General features: G+C 43.3%; 1 protein-coding gene across 1 annotated transcript in view; it reads right to left on the bottom strand.

Moving 5' to 3' along the window:
- The window catches only part of lingo1a (leucine rich repeat and Ig domain containing 1a), a 254,932-nt gene that overhangs the window by 105,822 nt on the left and 128,866 nt on the right, over positions 1-20,244 (bottom strand). The window contains exon 2 of the mRNA XM_035790468.2: positions 11,579-11,717. The gene's annotated coding sequence lies outside the window, so the exon portion shown is untranslated. The remainder of the gene's footprint in view (positions 1-11,578; positions 11,718-20,244) is intronic.

A 20,244-nucleotide genomic window follows, 5' to 3' on the forward strand; every position in this document is an offset into this window, starting at 1 on the left:
TCACGCTGCAGTCCAACTCATCCCAAACCATCTCAATTGGGTTGAGGTCGGGTGTTTGTGGAGGCCAGGTCATCTCTGCAGAATGCTGGTTAAAGTGTGCCTTGAATTCTGGGTAAGTGTGCCTTGAATTCTAAGTAAATCACAGACAGTGTCACCAGCAAAGCACCCCCACACCATCAGACCTCCTCCTCCATGCTTCATCCTCCTCTTCCATGCTTGTGAACAACACAGGCCGGAGATCATTCATTCACCTACGCTGCGTCTCACAAAGACACGGCAGTTAGAACCAAAAATCTCAAATGTGGACTCATCGGACCAAAGGACATTGCTCATATTTCTTGGCCCAAACAAGTCTCCTTCTTACTGGTTTCTTTGCAGCAATTTGACGGCCTGATTCACGCCGTCTCCTCTGAACAGTTGATGTTGAGATGTGTCTGTCACTTGAACTCTGTGAATCATTTATTTGGGATGCAATTTATGAGGTGCAGTTAACCCCAATGAACGTATCCTCTGCAGCAGGAGTAACTCTGGGTCTTCCTTTTCTGAGGCGGTCCTCATGAGAGCAACTTTCAACATAGCGCTTGATGGTTTTTGCGACTGCACTTGAAAAAACGTTCAGTTCTTGAAATTTTCCGGATTGACTGACCTTCATGTCTTCAAGTAATGATGGACTGTCTTTTCGCTTATTTGAGCTTTTCTTGCCATAATGTGGACTTGGTCTTTTGCCAAATAGGGTTATCTTCCGTTAATCAACGTTACCTTGTCACAACACAACTGGTTGGCTCGAAGGAAAGACATTCCACAAAGGAACTTTTAACAAGGCACACCTGTTAATTGAAATGCATTCCAGGTGACCTCATGAAGCTGGTTGAGAGAATGCCAAAAGTGTGCAAAGCTGCCATCAAGGCAAATGATGGCTACTTTGAGGAATCTCAAATATTTTTTGATTTGTTTAACGTTTTTTTTGGTTACTACATGATTCCATGTGTGTTTTTTCATACGTTTGATGTCTTCACTATTATTCTGCAATGTCGAAAATGGTAAAAATAAAGAAAAAGATTTGAATGAGTAGGTATGTCCAAACTTTTGACTGCTACTTATTAATATATATATTTTCTCTCTGCATTGTTGGGATTGGCCCATTAGTAAACATTTCACTGTTAGTCCACACCTGTTGTTTACAAAGCATGTGACAAATAACAATTTATTTTACTTGAGATCATCAGCCAAGTTAAAGCCTCTACTTTCCCAATGCAGGGTCCTGACTCCTGTGTTAAAATGGCCTAAATGCCATTTCAAAAGGTGTGGTGATGTGGTGACCTTCACACTGCCACAACGGCCTGACCACACCATAGAGATAACACTAAAAACCTTACAGGGGGATTTTTTTGGTCCCTAAGTGCAGTGCAGTACACAATCTCGAAAAAATATCATCAGACATTGTTTGAACAGAAAAGCTTTGAGAACTCTACTTGACCCATGTAGTGGGTCACCTTTTGACCCCCAAGTTTAACTGCCGTCATACAAATTGCATGTCAGTTTATTTAATCTCATATTTTATGGTACCTAATTATCCCATTATGACATACCTTCCCCACACAATGTAGGCTCATTTGTGTTGTTTCAAACTGAATCGCATTAGTTTCATTTGCGGCCTTATGGAATATACTTGGTTCTTGGACTCCTCAGTATGCTGGTTCTCATTCCAGACAAAGGTTTTAATTTAACTGAACACTGAACTTCGTGGGTGTGACTCTCAGTAAATTAGTGTCAATGGGAGGTCTCTATACTACCTGTGCTAGATTAGGGGGGTCCTTTGAAAATGAAATTAGATATCGACCCTAGACCTGGACTTCTCTGCTGTATGGTGGTTGGGTTGTGTGGGCTACAGCACTGGGCTCAAGCTAGCATACTTCAAACTCCAGAAAAACCCTGGACATTTGCACTAGCTAGCACACCTCCTGCTGAATGTCACTGTCTGACAGTGGCAGAATAGAAAGCTCACATTAATTTCCTGCTCTGACAGTGCACACTAGAGAGACCACAAAGAAACAATAGTCTTCCTATAGCTAGCTAGCGCAGCAGCGCCCATGGACTAGCCTGCCAAGTTCCAAATGTCACTCAAGGTTAAAGGCATGCCACCTTACACAAGACACACATGCCACCGCTGCCTTCGTCTGCCGGGTCGAGAAGATCCTCAGGTGCCATTCGTGCCCGCTTGTTCCCTGTGTGTGCAGAGGCTTATCGCAAAGCCCTGCCCTCCAAATCCCCTCATCTTCAGCATGGAAATATGCCCCCATCCAAGGCAAAGCTGACCTTGGATTCTCGCTTTGCGCCGTGAAGTGCGGATTAGAGGAAATCTTCCTCAGACACACATTTAGCTCCGAGATGTGTGCCTATTTAGCCCTAGATTTGCTTTAACATAGCAGAAACAAGTCATTTAGAGACGTGAGTGGAGCAGTGGAGGAGGCTCAGAAGAGTAAAACATTAAAAGTGAAACTTTTTCGATAAGTCTACACTAAATATATTCATGTCAGCAAATAACAGATTTAAACACTGTTTTGCAAAGAATGTTAACAGTAGCCTCAACAGCACCCTCTAGGGTAGCACCATGGTGTAGCTGGAAGATAGATATTTTCCATCCTCCTCCGGGTACATTGACTTCAACACAAATCCTAGGAGGCTCATGGTTTCACCATAAACATACACAGTAATTATGATGACGTCCGGAGGACATCCTCCAACATATCAGAGTACTTGCAGTATGAACTGACATGTTGTACATCCAATCAAAGGATCAGAGAATGAATCTAGTACTGAAACCATAAGCTACAGTAGCAATGCAGTGCATGAAGTGGGGTGAGTAGGTGACAAAGAGAGAGAAAGACCAAAGGAATTTCGGAAAAAAAATTAGGGAGAAGCAGCAGAGTGAGAAAGAGTGAGAGCGATATTCTGTTTCACTAATTTAGCTAATGCAGCTAATTTAGCCTACTCAATCCGGGAATAATTATATGTATGTTAGCGAGCTTGCTAAAGCTATCCAACACTGCAACTCCTCCAAGTCAAGGTAAGCTTTTGGTTGTATTAATTTATTGCCACAGGGGCCACCTGGTGTAATTGCTAAACTGCTTGCTGTACACTGTACTGTGTGATTGTACACATGGATTATATTGTGTGGTATAATAACAAATGAGTTCTACTATGTTGACTATAACGTTAATATGGTGACAATGATGTAGGCTGTGTAGCGGTTATGGAGAGGTTTTTGTGCCTGGTAACAGACAGCTGTTGTGTTGTGCACCCCAAGCGAAAGGAAAAGATGAGAGGAGGAGAGTGCATACATGCGAGAAGGAATTATACAATGAGCAAAGTGATGATGTATGTGCGGGTGATCATGGGTGTATTCATTCCGACAATTCTGTTGCAAAATGTTTCTTTAACAGAAGCAAACTAAACGGGAGGGACCTACCTGAATTTGTCCAATAGAAACTTGTTTGAGTTGCAAAACAAAACCTTTTGCAACTGTTAGGACTAATGATTACACCCTAGATCCGCTAGATGCAGGCAAGAGTGTGCAAGGTGGTATTGAATGTGTCTTGATTAGTAAAAAATTATCCACCTGTTGGTTGTAGCCACCTCATGATGGATATAGGGCAATTTAGAGTATCATGATGTAGCCTAAACCTTTTCGCTGTTACACTGAGCTGGGTGAATGGAATATGAATGACAGTCATCAAATATGCTGTAATAAAAATAACTCCATGCTCATGAAAAAAAAACATCCTCCCTAATCTTAAACAGCACCGACCGCCACTGGAGTGGATATACAAGTGTCCTCTAACACATGGCCTTTGACACCAGCTTCATTATCTTTTACTTGTCGTGCTGAAAAAATAATTTCCAAAATCAAACTAAACCCCCAGACCCTTTGATCCCAGCCACAGTTCACAATGCTATGATCAATTAAACATAAATCTTATGCAGTTATTCAGAAATAGGATGGTTAACAGCCAAGAAATGAAAATCATACACCATGAACAGAAACATAATGTCACAGAGAATGTTCCCAAAACATGTGTGTTCCCAAAACATTTCCCACAATAGTACATTTTTTGGACATGTTCTTTGCTCTGTTATCATTGCTAGACCTGTAGGATCATTAACATTAAACAATCAGAGTCATACAATTTGGAAAACAAGACCTACAGAGTACTTCTTTGGATCTATGCTTTTTTTTTTGTATCTTCCTAGCTCTCAAGATTTTAACACTTTTTCAACATGAAATAATGGGTAACAATAACAGCCCTACAACCTCCAACTGGAGTGCAAAACACATACTGTAATTTGGCACTGTAGTACATTACAGTTTACCCATAGAGACGTGCTGAGAGTGCAGTGGATATGCCACACGGGAAAGCAAAGGAGAGCTTTTTTCATAGTTACAATAATGTGAATTGACAATGTACACAAAGAAAGTTATATTTTATATAACTTGTGTGCTCAATTATCTCAAATGCTATACACTTTGCTAACATTCAAAAACATCCCACTGGGCACACAGAATCATTTCAATGTGGATAATTAGGCAATATCTGGTTGGGACATTTATTAACCTATTTTCACCCACTCAAAAAGACAGTTATTTTAATTTAACCATATAAATGTACAATCAAATTCCAATGGAAAAACAATGTCTGATTTTGGGTTTTGTCACCCAAATTTCTCTCACTGCGTTTCAACCATTTAAAACTACAAAAAGTTCAAATGGGAATACAATGTCAGGTATCTTGTATTTATACAACAATTGAATGTGATATCACTGTGATTAATCTAATAGCACAACCAAATGACCTGGATTGCCGGTGAGATTACACTAAAAGTACATAATGCAATTGAGCGATTCTGAGCAGATTATTACTGAAATGGTGAAAATCTCCAAAGATCCACCACCTTTTCTTCTATCTTGAACATGCATGCTTTCTATGATTACATTTATAGTTATAGTTACAGTAGGTCAACCTCAAAATGTTGCCATGGATGCGTTACTCATTTAAGTTTGAATAAATTATGTTACATTAGTTTGTAATATAGCCTTAACTAATATTGAATTGTGTTTGGTTGACAACACAGGAGAGTTTCATCTGAGCCACTGGTTTAATCCTATTTAACTTTTATTTTTGGTTTAGTTGGAGACGTGAATCCAACATGTCGCTCTCCTTCTCTGGTCCTTGAGGTTGCCAGGCTGTCCTTCATTACGCACACCTGTCACCACCATTACACACAGCAGTGCTCATTGGACTCACCTGGACTCCTTCCCTTGGATGATTGCCCCGTCCATAACTGTCTGCTTCCCCGTTTATTCCCTGTGTCTGCATTAATGTCGTTATGTGTTCATGTTCAGATGCTGTCCTGTTCCATGTCCGTTGTTAATTAAGTGTTCACTCCCTGTACCTGCTTCTCGTCTACCACGCCTTAGCTGGCTCGAGAGGTCGTCTTGCCTCGGTGAGCTCATGCTCATGCTTCAGATGGCCAATCAGGCTCCCACGCCTCAGTGGGATCATCGTGCTTTCATGCCTCAGCCGGATCGTTAGGCTCCCACGCCTCTGCAGGTTCATTGGACTTCTACGCCTGGATTTTCCAGCGCCCATTCCTCGGCCCGGCCCGTCAGGCTCACCCAGGTGGGACACCGGGTGGCGCCCCTAGAGTGTGGGGGGGGTAATGTCACGCCTTCTCCCTCTCTGGCACTCGAGGGCACCAGGCTAATCCAAGTTTATCATTTTAAAAGGCTAATTGATCATTAGAACACCCTTTTGCAATTATGTTAGCACAGCTGATACTGGCCGTTAGATTAGTTAAGTATCTGGAGCATCAGCATTTGTGGATTCGATTACAGGTTCAAAATGTCCAGAAACAAAGACCTTTCTTCTGAAACTCATCAGAGCTTGTTCTGAGAAATGAAGGCTATTCCATGCGAGAAATTGTCAAGAAACTGAAGATCTCGTTCAATGCTGTGTACTACTCCCTTCACAGAACAGCACAAACTGTCTCTAACCAGAATAGAAAGAGGAGTGAGAGTCCCCGGTGCATATCTGAGAAAGAGGACAAGTACACTGGAGTGTCTAGTTTGAGAAAGACGCCCCGCCCCACAAGTCCTCAACTGGCAGATTCATTAAATAGTATGCACAAAATACCTGTCTCAACGTCAACAGTGAAGAGGCGACTCCGGGATGCTGGCCTTCTAGGCAGAGTTCCTATGTCCAGTGTCTGTGTTCTTTTGCCCATCTTAATCGTTTATTTTTATTGGCCAGTCCTGGATTTTTCTTTGCAACTCTGCCTAGGCCAGCATCCCGGAGTCGCCTCTTCACTGCTGACATTGTTTTTGCCATTTTGAGCCTGTAATCAAACCCACAAATGTTGATGCCCCAGATACTCAACTAGTTTAAAGAAGGGCAGTTTTATTGCTTCTTTAATAAGGACAACAGTTTTCAGCTGTGCTAACATAATTGTAAAAGAGTTTAACGGTCAATTAGCCTTTTAAAATGATAAACTTGGATTAGCTAACACAACGTGCCATTGGAACACAGGAGTGATGGTTGCTGATAATGGGACTCGGTACAGCTATGTAGATATACCATTAAAAAAAGTCCACCATTTACAATGTCTACACTGAAAATCAATTTTTTTGTCCATTAAAATGTGATTTTCGTTCAAAAACAAGGACATATCTAAGTGACCCCAAACTTTGGCACCGTAGTGTACCTCTTTATTTTGGTTGATGGCTTGAAAAATACAATTTTTACTATCAACATTGAAAAAAAGTTGAATCAAATATAACATTTTACATAATTTCAACCACCAAACATTAGTAACACCTTCATAATATTGAGTACCCCCCCCCCCCCATCCACAGGGATGATGGTCCATGTTGGCTGGATGTCCTTTGGGTGGTAGACCATTCTTGATACAAACGGGAAACTGTTGAGCATGTCAAATCCAGGAGCGTTACAGTTCTTGACACAAACCGGTGCGCCTGGCATCTACTACTATACCTCGTTCAAAGGTACTTAAATCGTTGGTCTTGCCCATTCACCCTCGGAATGGCACACATACACAATCCTTGTCTCAATTGTCTCAAGGCTGTCTTTAACCTGTCTCTTCCCCTTTATCTACACTGATTGAAATGGATGTAACAATAAAGGATCGTAGCTTTCACCTGGATTCACCTAGGCAGTCTAGGTCATGGAAAGAGCAGGTGTTCTTAATGCTTTGTATATTCAGTATAGGAAGAAGATTAGAAATGACACACGGAGACAACACAATTTCAATGTATACATAGTTCTGATGATTATGTTGAAATTAGATTGATGTAACAGCCTGTTAATCAGGTTAAGTCAGGTATTTAAGTTAAAGTTTTACCCTAATTTGAATGTTTATAACGCTGGTTAAAATGAGATGAAAGGTTGATTCATTTGTTCAAATCCATTGTATTTTCCACGTTCATTCCACGTCACAATTGCGTTGATTCAACCAGTGTGTGCCCAGTGGGTCGTTAGGGTAGATAGGTTTTCTCTTCTCGCACAAATGGGTTATTATGCTGGCTTTTTCATTCAAGGCTTTTTGGTATCTCGGTTCTTTGGCCTAATTACGTCTATAGAGATTAGATTGGCTTTGAAAAAAAACTGCAGCGATAAGGTTATAAAGGGATAATACTTCAGCAATAAGCCCAATGGACCATTACTATCTTGCAACCCTTTACAACAGACACCACTTTGAACCGTTAAGCTTGTGTCATTTCTAAAAACCCTCTCCGCGCCGCCTTTCGTGTCAATTGCATCCAAAACGGCCAATTTCCTGTGTAACTTGGTGTTTTCACATTTTCATCATCCCTGCCAGAGCTATCCGGAGGCACTTTGGCCATCACTCATCACTGTTGCGTTGAGAGGCAGCCAATGTGCAGTAAAACTGATGGACGGCATTCCGCATGACTAAAGACAAATGACACTCCCAAAACGCTATGCAGGTTTTTTTACATTACATTTCTTTCTCTCACCACCAGAGGGTAGGTAAATAGAGAAATGTCCATGTTTATATCACTTCCAATTCAATCGACCACTTTGAACATAACATAACATTTCAGTCAGTGGCAGATGCAGTGAGCAAAAACTCCCTGTCTGTTCCGTTGTTACAATACAATATTTTGGACCTTCTCCTATAATCAGTTATTGAGTCTATACATTTGCATAATAACAGTATTGCTGTATTATAGGCTCTACTGGGAGGGGAAAACACTGTGTTCTGAAACCTCTGCAGTCTGTCTTATGGCTTGACCTTTGCAATAAGGACATTTTGCCTTGTATAAAACTGCACATTCAGTACAGTCTCTAAGAGATGAATGCTAAGTAGCAGGTATGTAATAGAGTGAAATGCCTCAATGTGAACATATAGCTAATTACCAATGTAGATGCTGAGTTATAGCTTCTAAAATCCCCGTTCAGACCAGAGAGAGCTAAACATGTAGTTATTTGTTACATTTGATTTGTAAAACCTAGAATTACTACTTATTTCTCTGAGAGTGAGGTGGATATACTGTCCAGTGCATTCGGAAAGTATTCAGAGCCCTTGACTTTTTCCACATTTTGCTGCGTTACAGCCTTCTTCTAAAACTGATTACATGTTTTTTTCCCTCATCAATCTAGACAATACCCCAAAATGAAAAAGGAAAAATATGTTTTTAGAAATATTTGCAAAAAAACTGAAATATCACATTGTTGAAGCACTTTTGGCAGCGATTACAGCATCGGTTCTTCTTGGGTATGACGCTACATGGTTGGCACACCTGTACTTATGGAGTTTCTCCCATTCTTCTCTGCAGATCCTTTCAAGCTCTGTCAGGTTGGATGGGGAGCATTACAGTACAGCTATTTTCAGATCTCTCCAGAGATGTTAGATTGGGTTCAGGGCTCTGGCTGGGCCACTCAAGGACATTCAGAGACTTGTTCCGAAGCTACTTCTGCGTTGTCTTGGCTGTGTGCTTAAAGTCATTGTCCTGTTGGAAGGTGAACCTTCACCCCAGTTTGAGTTCCCGAGAGCTCTAGAAGTATTCATCGTCCCTCGTTCCTGACTAGTCTCCCAGTGGCTGCTGCTGACAAACATCCCCACAGCATTATGCTGCCACCACCATGCTTCACCGTAGGGATGGTGCAAGGTTTCTTGTGTTCTCATGGTCTGAGTCCTTTAGGTGCCTTTTGGCAAACTCCAAGCGGGCTGTCATGTGCATTTTACTGAGGAGTAGCTTCCGTCTGGCCATTTTACCATAAAGGCCTGATTGGTGGAGTGCTGCAGAGATGGCTGCCTTCTGGAAGGTTCTCACATCTCCACAGTGGAACTCTGGAGCTCTGTCCGAGTGACAATCGGATTCTTGGTCACCTCCCTGACCAAGGCCCTTCTTTCACATTTGGCCAGGCAGCCATCTCTAGGAAGAGTCTTGGTGGTTCCAAACTTCTTCAATTTAAAAATGATGGAGGCCACTGTGTTCTTGTGGGTTTTAAATGCTGGAGAAATGTTTCGGTACCTTTCCCCAAATCTGTTCCTCTGGACATAATCCAGAGCGCTACAGACAATTTCTTCAACCTCATGGCTTGGTTATTGCACTGACATGCACTGTCAACTGTGGGGCCTTATATCGACAGGTGTGTGCCTTCCCAAATCATATCCAATCAATTGAATTTACCACAGGTGGACTCCAATCAAGTTGTAGATGCTCAATGGAAACAGGATGCACCTGAGCTCAGTTTCAAATCTCATTACAAAGGGTCCGAATATGTAAACTTTTTCATATGTTCTTACAAAAATAAAAGCTAATTTACCAACATTTCTGGAAATGGATATATAGTGTTTTGAAATTACACTCTTCACATAGTTCTGAAGATTATGTTAAACAAGTCAATGTATTTGAGTTGAAGTTTTACCCTAATTAAAAATGTTACAATGCTGGTTGAAATTATATGAAATCAATACTGGTTGATTACTTTTTTTCAAATTCAATGTATTTTCCATGTTGATTCCACGTCACAATAAGTTGACGAATTCACATTAAAACAGCATTCATTCAACTAGTGTGTGCCCAGTGGGAAGGTACTGTAAATAGCAAGGACGTCTAAGAAATGGTCAAATATGAGCGTATACAGATGTGGTCCACCACAGCTTGTATGAACAGAGAAAATGTGTTCATCACCTTCCAATAAGGTGTGTGAAAACAACGGATCAGAATGTGTATTAGAAATGTTTTTAATTGCACAGACAAGATGCAATGGGTCACCAGGTAATGATGCTCACATGTTAACAAAGTGGGCTCCCAGACAGACGAGTGTGTGTAATGGAATGATAGAGCTGGCAGTGGTGATGATGAGGCCTCCACCATGGGTGAGTGGGCGTGGACACATTACTGAAGTCAACAGTAACATATGTCCCTGCTATTGGCGACCATTTAAATTACAACCTCAAAACAGTTTTCATACACAGAGTGAGAAATGAGTCTGAATGGATGTGTTGTTGTTTTGAACAGATGTTTTAATTGCTAAAATATGTATCTTTACCTAGGTGACATCCCAGGAGCACAAATACTTCCTGCAGTTTAACTTCATAAAAAAAGGCAGTGTGCACATAAGCATGTGTAAAAGAACTGAATGAATATTAAATTCATGCTCTGTTGAAAAGCTTTGCTGGGTCTAATGCTTTTCAAATTGCCAATTTGCCATTATGCTTAAAAGGAGTGGATTGTGGTGCTGGAAATTATTTCCTTATTGACAAGCCATTAATCAAGCTCTGTGCTGGATATCAGCCAGAAAACCCTTAAAGACAGATGTGCCAAGACACAGCATTGTTGTGTATACATGTACACAGGTTTGTAGAGCTTCATCACCACACCAACACATATTGATTGACCCATTTTGAAATGAGATATAAAGCATCAGAACTTGTCTATGAGAGGAAATAACTATGTTTTAAGATTAAAAACAGCAACTACCCAGGGGGGTTGCAGTGGAGTGTTGAATTAGTGCATCTGAAGCAGGGCTTGTTCAGGAATTCAGCCAACAATAACTCTGCTCATGGGACAAGTGCCAAATAATCTTTAATGTCCACAGTTAGTCAAGACCTTCTAGCTTGTCCGCCAAAAGACAATACCCTTAGCGGGACAATGAGTAGCCCCTACTGGCCCTCCAATACCAATGCTACCTGATATTCTGAGGCACCCTGCTTAGCTTTCATGGGCCAGCTAGAAGATAGGTACAGGTTGGTATTCCTGCATACAGCCATATGGTGACACTATAATCTAGTTATATCTATTTTGATTGAGGAAGGGTAATATTCACCCCAGACGTATCATCCATTTCATAACGTTTGACAAAAGAGATCTATCAGGTAAGAAGAATGAACTTCTCTGAAATGTAATCCATTTGGCTATCAAACATATAGGATTGATACACATGCAGGTGAAAACAATATGCAGTTTTAAATCAGAAAAGCATAGCTCTATCACAACAGATGTATTGGTATAGGTAAAATTCCATATACTTACAGGCAGTAAATGCTGGCCTGTTGATTCCAACTGGGACCGTGTCACTGCGAGGAGGGCAGAAGGCTGCTGGTGTGAGGTTGGCTCTGTCTCCCCTTAAACCACATTCCCTCGCTGCATCCCTGCTCAACAGACCATCCACCTGCAACAGAAAACAGCCCATTACAAACCTCAGTACAGGCTGGTGTATTGATGGCAAGACGGAAAGTGAAATACGAGTAATCGAAAGAACACATACTCTGATACCCAGGAAAGGTGTATAAGTTGATATTACACATTTTAAGGTTGTCCATCATGAAAGATGCATACTTAATTCAATATAATTAAATATACAGTATTTGCCTCCACTGGTCCATAGTACACAAACTGGTTATTGCCAGTCTAGTCACAACTCATATCTTTGTTGGTTATCATTGTGTTATATTTCATGAATATTTGATCATATAGTTAACACAATGATACATTGGGAGACTGTCAGAATACCTTCACTGAGCCATTACAACATAGTTGTTCCCGAGACAGTTCCTCAACACTTGAAAGTCCTGGTCTTTATTGTCAAATTTTAGACTGGAAAAAACAGCAGACAACATTTGCATAGATAATCAATTATTCCCTATGAAACATCAGGCAATGTTGTTATGCCAATAGAGGTAGCAACACACGAGCGGTAATGGCTCCGTGGTTGCCAATGCTGACCAGAAGAATTTCAATACACAAACCTCTTTTCAAATACAAGAAAAAAAGTCTACCATGTCACACAAATCCACCGATTATCATACATTCTCATGATTAAGTCAGTTTTAGTGAAGGCAGAAATTCATAATTTCAGCTCTGCCCCTATACCTTACAGTTGTACATCATACCAATAATGACAAGGTTCTGTTTAATTTTCCTCTCTGTAGGGGGAAGGTGATCAGATTTGGGTAATGTCAGAGATATGTCGAAGTTTTGGAGATCAGAGAAACCACAGGTTTCCTTTTAGACGGAAAAGGGAAATTAAGAAATGCTCACCGAAAACCCTTATGAACTCTATTGTATTGACTTAGTCATTGATGTTTTATTAAAGTATTTCATACTGCGGAATAGAATTTACGCACTGGGAGAGTTCAACCAATGATGTCATTGGTTGATTGAGCCTGCTGTCTGATAAAACAATTAATGAGGTTGTGTTTTGTAGCAATTGTTGTGGGCTTTGTGTTTTGCCGATGGTACAATCACGCTAGCAGCGTGAAGATATGGTTGTCTCAACAATGTTCCTATCTGCCACGATATCTACAGTAGCAGTCAAAAGTTTGGACACACCTACTCATTCCAGGGTTTATTTTTTACGATTTTCTACATCATGAAATGAGAGTGAAGACATCAAAACTATGAAATAGCACATATGGAATCATGTAGTAAGCAAAACAGTTTTATTTGAAATTCTTCAAAGTAGCCACCCTTTGCCTTGATGACAGCTCTCCACACTCGTGGCATTGTAGTTCGCTAGCTAGCTTGGTAACATTAGGGTTATACAACTCTCTGCTGTTGAAATCTAGATGTTAAGCTAAAAGAAATGTGAGATAATGTCTAAATGCTTTTTATAGTGGAGATCAAGTTCATAAATTGCCTGGCTGGGCTGATGAGACAGTGGATTGCGCAGTTAGATGGAACAGAGTAAATACGCATTTTAACATCATAGATTTAGCCGGTGGTAACTTGTGGAATAGAGACCGGCTGAAATGTGATTGTAACCAATAAACATTCAGGGTTAGACCGAACCGTGGTGTGGTATATGGCCAACATACCACGGCTAAGGGCTGTTCTTAAGCACAACTCAACGCGGAGCACCTGGATGCAGTCCTTAGCTGTGGAATATTGGCCATATACCACACACCCGGGGCGCTTTATTGCTATTATAAACTCAGTACCAATGTAATTAAAGCAGAAAAAATCTGTTTACTCATACCCGTTGTAATGAATACTCAGGGAGAAAAAGGTGTAGATTCACGCGCAGTTCAGTTCTTTCTGTTTGTATGGTTGTGAGGTTTTGATTGCCTGCCGCGGCAGATGTTTATTAAGCCTTCGCAGAAGGTAGGAATCATGGTCGCAGGCATGCAGGCAGGCAATCAAAACCAAAACCTCATTACATTTCATTATAGTACAACGGTTGATTTGTCTAATCTTAGCAATTCTTCTTAGCTAGCTACATAGCCGTCCTTGTATCAGAGATAATTGCATAATTAATTTCGTCGCCCTAACGTAGCCTTCACTGCTATTCGCCCAGGAGCTAGCAAACGCAGCTAACGCACACAGATTAGCATCACTGTAGTGCTATTCACTCAACTGTACGACTTGATTAGTTTAGTGTTAGCTAGCTACATAGCTGTCTTTGTTTCCAAGATAATTGTGTAGTTTAGTGTGTGTAGTCCTGGAGTGATTATCTTAATTCACTGAGGTTCGCTAGCCAGCTATTTGTCGTCCTTAACGTAGGAGTCTCTGCTAGCTAACCAACAGCTAACAGCTAACAGCTAGCCAACGTCACCACACGTCCACTGATTCGAATTCAATCACCGGTCAGGTAGTATTTCATTTCATTACAGTACAACGGTTTGATTTGTTTGATCGTAGCTAGCTACAAGCTAGCTACATAGCCGTCTTTGTTTCAAAGATAATTGTGTAGTCTAGAGCGAGGTTAGCTAGCCAGCTATTGTCGTTCTTTTCGTAACGTAAACAACACACTAGCTAGCCAGCTAGCCCCGAATAGCAGCACTGCAGAAACTATTACACTCAACGGAACGACTTGATTAGTGTAGTGTCAATAACGCAGCTACTGCCAGCTAGCCTACTTTAGCAGTACTGTATCATTTTAATCATTTTAGTCAATAAGATTCTTGACGTAAGCTTAACTTTCTGAACATTGAGACGTGTAGTCCACTTGTCATTCCAATCTCCTTGCATTAGCGTAGCCTTTTCTGTAGCCTGTCAACTATGTGTCTGTCTATCCCTGTTCTCTCCTCTCTGCACAGACCATACAAACGCTCCACACCGCGTGGCACCTAATCTGGTGGTCCCAGTACGACCCACGTGGAGTTCAGGTCTCCGGTAGCCTCTGGAACTGCCGATCTGCGGCCAACAAGGCAGAGTTCATCTCAGCCTATGCCTCCCTCCAGTCCCTTGACTTCTTGGCACTGACGGAAACATGGATCACCACAGATAACACTGCTACTCCTACAGCTCTCTCCTCGTCCGCCCACGTGTTCTCGCACACCCCGAGAGCTTCTGGTCAGGGGTGGTTGATTATCTCTCCCAAGTGGTCTTTCTCTCTTTCTCCCTTACCCATCTGTCTATCGCCTCCTTTGAATTCCATGCTGTCACAGTTACCAGCCCTTTCAAGCTTAACATCCTTATCATTTATCGCCCTCCAGGGAGAGTTCATCAATGAGCTTGATGCCTTGATAAGCTCCTTTCCTGAGGACGGCTCACCTCTCACAGTTCAAGACTTTAACCTCCCCACGTCTACCTTTGACTCATTCCTCTCTGCCTCCTTCTTTCCACTCCTCTCCTCTTTTGACCTCACCCTCTCACCTTTCCCCCTACTCACAAGGCAGGCAATACGCTTGACTTCATCTTTACTAGATGCTGTTCTTCCACTAACCTCATTGCAACTCCCCTCCAAGTCTCCGACCACTACCTTGTATCCTTTTCCCTCTCGCTCTCATCCAACACTTCCACACTGCCCCTACTCGGATGGTATCGCGCCGTCCCAACCTTCGCTCTCTCTCCCCGCTACTCTCTCCTCTTCCATCCTATCATCTCTTCCCTCTGCTCAAACTTTCTCCAACCTATCTCCTGATTCTGCCTCCTCAACCCTCCTCTCCTCCCTTACTGCATCCTTTGACTCTCTATGTCCCCTATCCTCCAGGCCGGCTCGGTCCTCCCCCTCCCGCTCCGTGGCTCGACGACTCATTGCGAGCTCACAGAACAGGGCTCCGGGCAGTGCGGAAATGGAGGAAAACTCGCCTCCCTGCGGACCTGGCATCCTTTCACTCCCTCCTCTCTACATTTTCCTCCTCTGTCTCTGCTGCTAAAGCCACTTTCTACCATTCTAAATTCCAAGCATCTGCCTCTAACCCTAGGAAGCTCTTTGCCACCTTCTCCTCCCTCCTGAATCCTCCCCTCCTCCCTCTCTGCAGATGGTCAACCATTTTGAAAAGAAGGTCGACGACATCCGATCCTCGTTTGCTAAGTCAAACGACACGCTGGTTCTGCTAACACTGCCCTACCCTATGCTCTGACCTCTTTCTCCCTTCTCTCCAGATGAAATCTTGCGTCTTGTGACGGCCGGCCGCCCAACAACCTGCCCCTTGACCCTATCCCCTCCTCTCTTCTCCAGACCATTTCCGGAGACCTTCTCCCTTACCTCACCTCGCTCATCAACTCATCCCTGACCGCTGGACGTCCCTCCCGTCTTCAAGAGAGCGAGAGTTGCACCCCTTCTGAAAAAACCTACACTCGATCCCTCCGATGTCAACAACTACAGACCAGTATCCCTTCTCTCTTTTCTCTCCTAAACTCTTGAGCGTGCCGTCCTTGGCCAGCTCTACCGCTATCTCTCTCAGAATGACCTTCTTGATCCAAATCAGTCAGGTTTCAAGACTAGTCATTCAACTGAGACTGCTCTTCTCTGTATCACGGAGGCGCTCCGCACTGCTAAAGCTAACTCTCTCTCCTCTGCTCTCATCCTTCTAGACCTATCGGCTGCCTTCGATACTGTGAACCATCAGATCCTCCTCTCCACCCTCTCCGAGTTGGGCATCTCCGGCGCGGCCCACGCTGATTGCGTCCTACCTGACAGGTCGCTCCTACCAGGTGGCGTGGTTAGAATCTGTCTCCTCACCACGCGCTCTCACCACTGGTGTCCCCAGGGCTCTGTTCTAGGCCCTCTCTTATTCTCGCTATACACCAAGTCACTTGGCTCTGTCATAACCTCACATGGTCTCTCCTATCATTGCTATGCAGACGACACAATTAATCTTCTCCTTTCCCCCTTCTGATGACCACGCATCTCTGCATGTCTGGCAGACATATCAGTGTGGATGACGGATCACCACCTCAAGCTGAACCTCAGCAAGACGGAGCTCCTCTTCCACCCGGGGAAGGACTGCCCGTTCCATGATCTCGCCATCACGGTTGACAACTCCATTGTGTCCTCCTCCCAGAGCGCTAAGAACCTTGGCGTGATCCTGACAACACCCTGTCGTTCTCAACTAACATCAAGGCGGTGTCCCGTTCCTGTAGGTTCATGCTCTACAACATCCGCAGAGTACGACCCTGCCTCACACAGGAAGCGGCGCAGGTCCTAATCCAGGCACTTGTCATCTCCCGTCTTGATTACTGCAACTCGCTGTTGGCTGGGCTCCCTGCCTGTGCCATTAAACCCCTACAACTCATCCAGAACGCCGCAGCCCGTCTGGTGTTCAACCTTCCCAAGTTCTCTCACGTCACCCCGCTCCTCCGCTCTCTCCACTGGCTTCAGTTGAAGCTTGATCCGCACAAGACCATGGTGCTTTAGCTGTGAGGGGAACGGCACCTCAGTACCTCCAGGCTCTGATCAGGCCCTACACCCAAACAAGGGCACTGCGTTCATCCACCTCTGGCCTGCAGCCTCCCTACCACTGAGGAATACAGTTCCCGCTCAGCCCAGTCAAAACTGTTCGCTGCTCTGGCCCCCCAATGGTGGAACAAACTCCCTCACGACGCCAGGACAGCGGAGTCAATCACCACCTTCCGGAGACACCTGAAACCCCACCTCTTCAAGGAATACCTAGGATAGGGTAAGTAAGGGTGTAATCCTTCTCACCCCCTCCCCCCTAAAAAGATTTAGATGCAAGTGGCTGTTCCACTGGATGTCATAAGGTGTATGATTTGTAAGTCGCTCTGGATAAGAGCGTCTGCTAAATGACTTAAATGTAATGTAAATGTAACTGAACTTGTTAAAGTTCCCCAGTTTCTGTGTTGTGGATTGCATGTATGTGTTTCAGGAAAACGTCTTCCTGGAATCCCCCAAGCAGTTGATTGGTCAACTCCATGGTAAATTGGAGCTGAACCCACCCTCTCGTCAGAGGACGCAGTTGTCTTCAATTACCAACTCCTTCTCCAGCTATATAAGGCAGTGTTTTGTTGCTCAGATGACAGATGATTGCTGAGAGAAGAGAGATGAGGGTGATAGTCTGTGTTGGTTGTTGTTAGGAGAAAGATGATTAGTGTGTCCTGTGTTGAGTGAGAGAGCTGATTGGTTGTGTATGTTGTGTGCCAATAGGATGCAGTGGTTTTGATTATTGAAATAGTTTTTGTTCCCAAGGGGGAAAGGGGAAGGCACCTAGGGAGTGCTTAGGCAAGAGGCCCACGGGCATACATATACCCGTAGTATATATACTGTCTATACACACTAGGTAAGCGAACCACACCCTTGTATTTTGGTTAGTGCACCAGGTGGTGCTAGTTAGGTAAGTAGTGGGTAGGCAGGTAAGGTAGGACATGGGCTTTGATATTTACTTTCTTTGCCTTGGTTCCGTCCAGCCCCTTTTCCCCAAAATTACTGTGTGACGGAATAAATTCCCTGTAAAACGGTACCACTCTCTGCCTTTGTTATTCTTGCTCGCAACCAACAATCCCATACCTCTTTCGCTCCACGGGGAGTTGAGTTGTAGCAGGGTGTTGTGTTCCCTCTTCCGAGAGGTGTACGTAACAGAACTAAATAGGGAGCTGACGAGACCAGGTGAGAAATGAACACAGGTGAAATCAATGAACAAAAACTGTTCGCTGCACTGGCCCCCCAATGGTGGAACAAACTCCCTCACGACGCCAGGACAGCGGAGTCAATCACCACCTTCCGGAGACACCTGAAACCCCACCTCTTTAAGGAATACCTAGGATAGGATAAAGGCACCCCCCTTAAAAGATTTAGATGCACTATTGTAAAGTGGCTGTTCCACTGGATGTCATAAGGTGAATGCACCAATCTGTAAGTCGCTCTGGATAAGAGCGTCTGCTAAATGACTTAAATGTAAATGTAAATGTAATAATAAGACAGGGCTTCGTTCCAGAACACAAAGAAACAGGGCTTTGTTCAAGAACACAAGGTAGACTGAGAAAAGAAAAGCAGAACCTTACACCTGTGGAATACGGTCTGATATACCACGTCTGTCAGCCAATTAGCATTCAGTGCTCGACCCACCCAGTTTATAACGGCAAATTAACAAATTTCTAGCAGCAAATATAGCCTTCGTATAAGCGGGATAATCAACTCTGGGTTCTATTCATTATTTGAAAATAATGCAACTCCATTGAATGCACTGCTCCTTGTTGATTATCCCTTACTTAATCTGATCCTCTTTGACATGTTTAGATTATAATGGTAAGAGGGTAATTACACTTGTAGTTTAGTTACATAAATATGAAGTGCCTTAACCTCTTGAAACTATTTTCATTTTTGGAAAAATAACGTTCCCAAAGTAAACGGGCTATTTTGTCAGGACATGTTGAGCCATGATGTGGTAGTCAACCATGCAAAAGCAGAAAACCTGCCTTTGGGCGGAGCTTTAGCGGTGTGTCGACACCGACTTCGCACCACCCCTGTGAAACATAGCTCCACTGTTGCCTTTGAACCATCACTACTTTGAAGAGAATGTGTGTCTTGGCATGCATTTATGGATGGCTGTTCTCACTGTCATCTAGACCACTTGCAATCTGGTGTGAGATTGGTAAGGCACAACAAGATTCCGTGCAAACCGCTTCAAATCCAGCTAGGCAACAAGACCAGCCAGTTGCTGGCATGCATATCACACAACAAATGGCGATGAAACACAACTTGTCAGAACTGGCAATCTGCACCGACTCAAACTATGCCAGACTCACCTTCTTATGCCACTTTCCGTTTTGGAAACAAAAGCACATGACTACTTTGAATGGCAAAGCAGTGAAGAACAAAGAGCTCATTCTAGCCTGCGATGACATCATAATCAAACACGACATACAGGTGTATTGGAAGAAAGTCAAGGGACATTCCAAATCACCTGGTCGTGACAAACTTGTCAACGACCATGCAAACAGCATGGCGAAATGTGGTGCAATTCACAGCACCGAGGCACCCATGGTATCTGCGGTAGCCATGTAGCACTGTGGAAAACATCTTCGCAAGAACATATTGTGTTTCTAACTCATTCATTCCTGAACGGTGACCTAGTAGCAATACCACACAAGATGTGTCCCTCGCCATTTTGATGGCTTTCTTGTCTGATCCTGTCAATCACCCAGTGTCCGAGCTGGCTTTGGCAGGCTCACACGACGCGTTCGCTGTGTACAACTAAGCAGCACCTCCCGCTTGTAGAGGACCTACTGGCTTATGTTTCAGAAACCAACGCAACACAAAGGTGGGTGGATCCTAAAACACAGTTCCTCAAACTCGCACTGGTACTGATGGCAATCAGAGCCACACACAACAGGTCTATGGTAATAATACCATTTGAGATGATGACGGGCCGGCAAATTATACTACCCCTGCATCTCCTGTACCAACCAAGAGCAGTCACTGCAGCCACCGATACGTGACAGACTTGCAAACCCACCTCCAGACCACCTTTGCGTTCGCTCAAGGAAAGTTGGAAAGAAGTGCAAAATGTGACACG

Source organism: Oncorhynchus keta, chromosome 17 (assembly GCF_023373465.1).
Source record: "Oncorhynchus keta strain PuntledgeMale-10-30-2019 chromosome 17, Oket_V2, whole genome shotgun sequence".
In the NCBI taxonomy this organism is placed as follows: domain Eukaryota; kingdom Metazoa; phylum Chordata; class Actinopteri; order Salmoniformes; family Salmonidae; genus Oncorhynchus; species Oncorhynchus keta.